The following is a 6326-nucleotide window of genomic DNA, read 5'->3' on the forward strand; positions in this document are numbered from 1 at the left end:
AGGAACTTCTTTGGGGATTATTTTTCTTCCCCACCATTGTTGCTATATTTATCCCACCATGAAAAGACTCCCCAGTGCAACCCAACCATCAGACCTATTCCCCTTTCCCTCCTTACAAATCCATCAATCCTTTCACCTTCTGCTTGTCAGTCCCACACCTCTCTCTCCCAATCCACTTAAGGTCCCCGGGATGCCCTAGGGCTTCCTTGGGCAGTTTGTCTGTCCTGGAAGTTGCTCCTGACAGAAGGAGCTGTGGGAGGCAGTGAATTGCCTTTTGTCTGCAGCTGGGGGGGTGGCAGGCAGGTAGCTCCCTGGTGATGATGCCTGGAGGTTGTCCCTGGCTTGCAGAGGCTGCAGTTGGGAATTCCAAGTCTGATTTTGATTTTACTTTGCATGTGTATTAAAAACATTGGGCCTTGTAGGCATGGAAGATTCGAGAGCAGAGAAGAAGGATTTCTGGTGTATATTATACCACTGTAGCACTCACTGAAGCAAAACCTCCCTTTGCTGACCAACCCCTTAGGATAATAATTTTGAGCTCCTGCAGTAATGGAAAAGGAGAGACTGTTGAATCTACCCCAGTGCTCATCAGGCACTGGCAGGTTTTTTAGCTAAGAAAGGTCAAAATCAATTAGGCACTTCTTTTCAAACCCTTGTCTCTGCAGTATTTGGTATTTTCACTCTGATGATTATTTAATTTTACAGGTTTCGCCATGACCTTAATTGTGACCCGAATTTCTGTCAGAGATAGCAGCATAACCAAAACCAAATTTGAATCAAAATCTCATTACAGTTTTGTAAGTAAGGTAGGCCTGACATATGTTTAACAGATAAAGTCTTTATTTAGAAAAAAGCAGAGAGAAAAAAGAAAAAAAAGATACAAGTCTAGCTTCTCCCTGAAGGTCATTTTTAATGAACTTGATCCCATTTTGCAATGACTTGATAAATGAGAATTTTCAGTCCATATTCTCAAAACACTTCTGAGCCCTACAGAACAGCAGGATCCCTCAATGTGCTGCTCTAATCATCCTCACTCAGATGCTCAGAGGGCTGCCCAGAAGTTGGGTCATGTAATGTTCTTTGAGGTTAGATTCCTGCAGTCTCACTTCCCTATCTTTCTCAGCACGTCTTCTTACTTCCTTTTGTTGTATTCTTGTTATTAGCATTTTCTTTGCTCAGTTCACCAAAACATCTATTTGCATTCGTTGTAAAAGAATTATTTATCTTCCAGAATACACAACACCAGGGACTTATCTTCCCTAACCTTTAAAAGTAAGCTATTTCTTTACCCCCAGCTGTGCACCACCTTCTCTTTTGTTGGGGATTTACCACACAATGAATTTCAAACCTGACAAAATAGACTGGGAAAAGACAGATACCACACAAAATTTGCTATGCAAAAGTTAGGCTTCTTCAATCCTATGACAGGCAGCAGGAGGTAAAACCCATCCTTATGTCCTGGCAGGTCAGGATTAAAGTTCAAGCTATGCTAGTATTGCAGACTGACCATCAGCCTGCTTTGTTTTGGAGGGAATCACTCATGGCTGATGTTTGCTGATTTAGGTAACAGACTTACACCTCTATTTTCCTGCTATTAAAAGGCAAACTCTCTGCATCAGTAGCAGAGTGTTTTTTCACTCTAATGTAAGAGCCTGTCACCCCCTCATGGCCATTGCTCACGGACACATGACAGGATGCAAATGGAGAAGGTGAGTGGTTGGGGTTCACACTGAAATGCCTCACATCCTCTATCTTGGGTGAAATCTCAGCATTAATTAAGGCATTAACCTTTCTCTACTCTGAACAGAACTGTAAAACCCTCTACAGAAAGGCTGCCAGATCTCAAAACATAGAGATGCATAAAAACATACAGAATTTTGCTGAAGTTCAGTGTTTTCTCTGCGTCTGATGCAGCAAACCACCTCAAGACACATTCAGAATGTCACTAACAGAGCCTATGTCTGATCAGAAAAATTCTCATTGAAATGCCAATTGCTGGCAATCCAGAGAGAAGCTCACTGACCTACAAGGGTTCTCCAGTTCTTTTTGGCAGTAGGAGCTGGAGTTAGATATGCTGATGCTAAATGGCTTAGCATTAACAGCAAAACAGCTTAACTACTCTGTCCCAGAAGGTTAAACTATAATGAGCCTCTTAAAAAATGTTCAGTTGGATGGACAAGCACTAGGTTTGGCAGGTTGGGGATCAGTCTTCCACTCCACTTGGTGTGTGGCTAATCAGCCACACCAGAACATTTCTAAATACTGCTTTTGAAATGTAAAGAAACAAGATGGTCGAATTTAGATATCATGAAGTAAAATTTGACATTCTTGGGTTGGAATGGGTTGGACCAGATGATCCTTGAGGTCCCTTCCAACCTGACATTCTATGATTCTGACATTCTTTGATTCTTCTATGAATCAGGCTATTTTACCATGGTAAGGACTTAAATTTAAATAATTCTTTCCACTTTAAGGATCTTAAAAATCTTGGCAGCTTGGGACTTGGCTTTGCAAATTCACACATGTTGACAAGCTGTTATGTCTGCTCAGAAGTCACCTGGGGTCCATGCACACTTGTCACTCTGCCTGGGATGCTCTGCTGGGATGCAGCTCAAGTGTGTGATACACAGATTTTATGTAGAGAGCACCCTGATCTACAGCAATAGTGGCACTGGAAAGAAATGTTTCCAATATGCAGATACCACTTTACTCACCACAAATAAGTAGATTCCTGACAAAATGCTCCAGCTTTACAGCTTCTACAGTGGACCATGATCAAGAAAGAGCAAGAAGACAGATGGAGCAAGCAGAGGCAGTAAGGGAGTAATTCCCCCCACCAAAACCAATGTTATTTGTCAGGCAAGAGGTGGCTGTCAACAGGAATAATTTGCTAAGCTGCTTCAGGGAAGTACATCTCCAGACAGAAAGAAAATACAAAACCCACCTACCCTAAGAAAAAAAAAACCTCAAACAAACAAATAAGAGGCAGCCTACAGTTAAAAATGCTTATTTTCTTCAACTGCTTTCCAAGCCCTTTTAAAGCCAAGCCCCAGATGTGTAACCCAGGGTATGACATATTTGAAGTTCTGTCTTTGAAATTTATTTTTTTTTTCCTCCCAGTCAGGAGTAAAGTAATGGGTCTGCAATGAATTACAGCATTCCAGGGCTGCATCTAGTAGACGATGCATTTGGGGCCCCCACTTTTCAGCTTCCTTCAAAGCTACTTTCAGCCACCTCAATCTGGCAATATCTGGAGATTTTGCCAGTAGGGCTAAGCATCCATCTCAGCAGGTGCTCTAGAAAAAAGTTTCCTTAAAAAAAAAATTTTTTTTTTTTGCAAAACAGCTTTACCAGAAAGTTCTCCAAACCTGTCTAAATCTTCCATGCTCACTGCAGGAACCTCCAATGTTCCAAAAATGTGGGTTCCTGAGAGGGCAAGCAAAACTGTCCAGCTTGCACAGTGAACCTCTGAAGTCCTTAAAAACTGTTGCTTCCAAGCCATAACTGTTGCTGTATTTTGGCTAGGAACAGAAGCTCAAATTGCCATTTTCTATTTTTTTAAAAGCAGTTGCTTATGTAGCTCTACTCTGCACTGGTACAGCCTCACCTTGAGTACTGTGTGCAGTTTTGGGCACCACAGTATAGAAAAGACATTGAGGTATTGGGGAGTGTCCAAAGGAGAGCAACAGGGATGGTGAAGGGTCTGGAAGGGATGATTTATGAGGGGTGGCTGAGGTCACTTGGATTGTTCAGCTTGGAGAAAAGGAGGCTGAGGGGCGACCTCCTGCAGTCTGTGGCTTCCTCACGAGGGGAAGAGATGGGACTGGGACTTATTACTTCAATCCTGTGACAGAAGACAGGACTCAGGAAAATGGTAGGAAGCTGAAGCAGGGGAGGTTTAGGTTAGATATTAGGAAAACAACTTTCACCCAGAGGGCAGCTGAGCAGTGGAAGAGCCTCCTCAGGGAAGGGGTCATGGCACCAAGCCTGCCTGAGTTCAAGAAGCATTTGGATGAGGCTCTCAGGAACATGATGTGATCCTGAGGGTGCACTTGACAGAGCCAGGAGTTGGGTGTGATGATCCTGATGGGTCCCTTCCAACTTGGCAGATTCTATGATTGGCTTGGTTCTACTTCAGATGTATTTCACTGCTAATAACTGTTAGCCCACTGGAAAACTGATGCATCCTTCATCTACATGGTGGGGATAAGGGATGAGTACCTACAGTCACACCCCATGAAAGGGACCTCCTGCACCAACCAGAGCTAAACAGGATGACCAACACTCAACGTCCCTTCTCTTCTAAGCAAATCTACATCTCTGAAAGTGTTCATTCTGCTACAAGCCCCCATTTTAAGACTGCTGTGCTTTGCATCTACTGAAGCTCTACACCAGCCTTGCCAAGGAGGGGGCAGAAGATGACTTGACCCACAACTCCAATAACTCACAATAATGCCACGTGCTGACTCCAGCAGAATCACACCAATCTTAGATGGACCTCTCACCCTCAGACCAAACCAACCTCAGCTTTTCAACTTCCAGCTTGGAAATTAATTGCATGGTACAGAAAGTCTTTGGAGCACATTCCTGCCACTCATCTGTTGAAAGCAGGGCTTGGGGACAGTAAGGTACAATGTGAAAACCACAACTGAGCATCATTTTCTGGATTGGTATCAGAGCTGTTTCTTGTCATGAATGCTTCTGAATTTTTTGAAAAGCAGATAGTTGTTATGGCAACTAGCACTTGGCAGGTTTAATATTAAATGGGGTTTTTTTGTTTTTATTTCAGACTAGGCTACAGGAAGATAGAAAAAAAAAACCAGAATCCTTAAAACAAATTAAGTTTGTTATGCTAAAACTGAATAATGAATCAAGAACCTTTAGGGTACAACTTGTACACTCAAGAGTGGAAAAGCATACTTGGGGGTCTCAAACCCATCACAACAAGCAGATCCTAATACTGCAGCTGACAGAAAATATTATTTTTCCAAGTGTGGGGTAGGCAAAAAATTATTTTCAGTTATATGCACAAGATTAGTGCAAGGCCTTGAATACAGCTCAAAAGCTGCAGTGATTGTTTAGAAAGGTTCAGGTTCCCCTAATGAGTTTTGAGGCACCTTAAACTTCAGTAGCAAGGAATCTCCCCTCTTTGAAATGGGTTTGAAAGCTTTTTCCAACAGCTTTTAACTGCACCTTGGAAGCCAATAAAGCTACTTAGTGTTAAAAAAAAAAAAAAGTTAAGAGTTGGGAATAGTGGCTAAATCTTGCTTTCCAATAAATTTTCTTTTCCATAGAGATCTTCTTTCCCTCCTCCATTCAGAATCTGAAACTATCAGCCTGCCAGGATCTTGCTGACATTTAAGCAGCTGGAAATAAGGAAGGAAACCCAGTCACACATTGCCAGCTTACCAACCAGCTCCCTGCCTTCCCAAAGAACCCAGAGCAAAAGGCAGAGTCTCACTGGGCTGTCAGATCCTGCTTCTGCAACATCTGCAACTTGTACCTTGGAAGTTTCTGCAAGCCCATGCTGTCACTCTGGAAGCTTCCCCTTCAGGAGCCCCCAGTGCAAGGGGTGGATAAAGCACCTCCAGCCTCTCTCATGGTTTGGCCCCTTTGTGCTCTGGAGGTCACAGTTTGCCAGTACAGGGAACACCACTTTGTATTCCAAATGCAAGGCTCCTGTGAGCCTCTTCTGCTGGACAAAGCACAACAGGACATGCACTGTGGGTGAAGTAACATTGACACATTCCTGAATGGTATTCGGTGTCAGAAGACAGACTAAATATACAAAAAAAAAAAAAAAAAAAAAAGCTTGTAGTAAGAGGAGGGTAATAATCCAGTAATTTTTTTCATTATGAAATACTGCAGATCACTCAAATGGAGGAAAGGAAGTCGGGGTGAATCTTCTGTGGTATTTAAAAGCTCAGCTTAGGTATCAAAATAAGAAAAGGCTTTAAAAAAAAAACAACAACAAATCACACACCAACAAATCCAGTTACCTCCTATGTATAAAAATACCTTCATATTTTGTGTTTAAAGGCACAATAGTAAATTATTTCTTCTGCTATATTCCACTGGTCCTCAATTATGTGCTTTTTAATTTTCAGCAATGCCTTGATTTCTCCAGTTACATGAAGGAACATGACACTCTATTAACTCAGTAAGGGAAGCAGGCAACATCTTCATTAATGCCTTTCTAAGAGGCAGAACTCACACATGCCATAGAGTGAGCTGTGGTCTTTCCTTTCTAAAAGTGGATCCAGCATCCCCAAAGGAATTTTTTAGTCACGGTCTGCCAACTTGCTCTGCTTCCAGACTGAAATATA

This window comes from Heliangelus exortis, chromosome 2 (assembly GCF_036169615.1).
Source record: "Heliangelus exortis chromosome 2, bHelExo1.hap1, whole genome shotgun sequence".
In the NCBI taxonomy this organism is placed as follows: Eukaryota; Metazoa; Chordata; class Aves; order Apodiformes; family Trochilidae; genus Heliangelus; species Heliangelus exortis.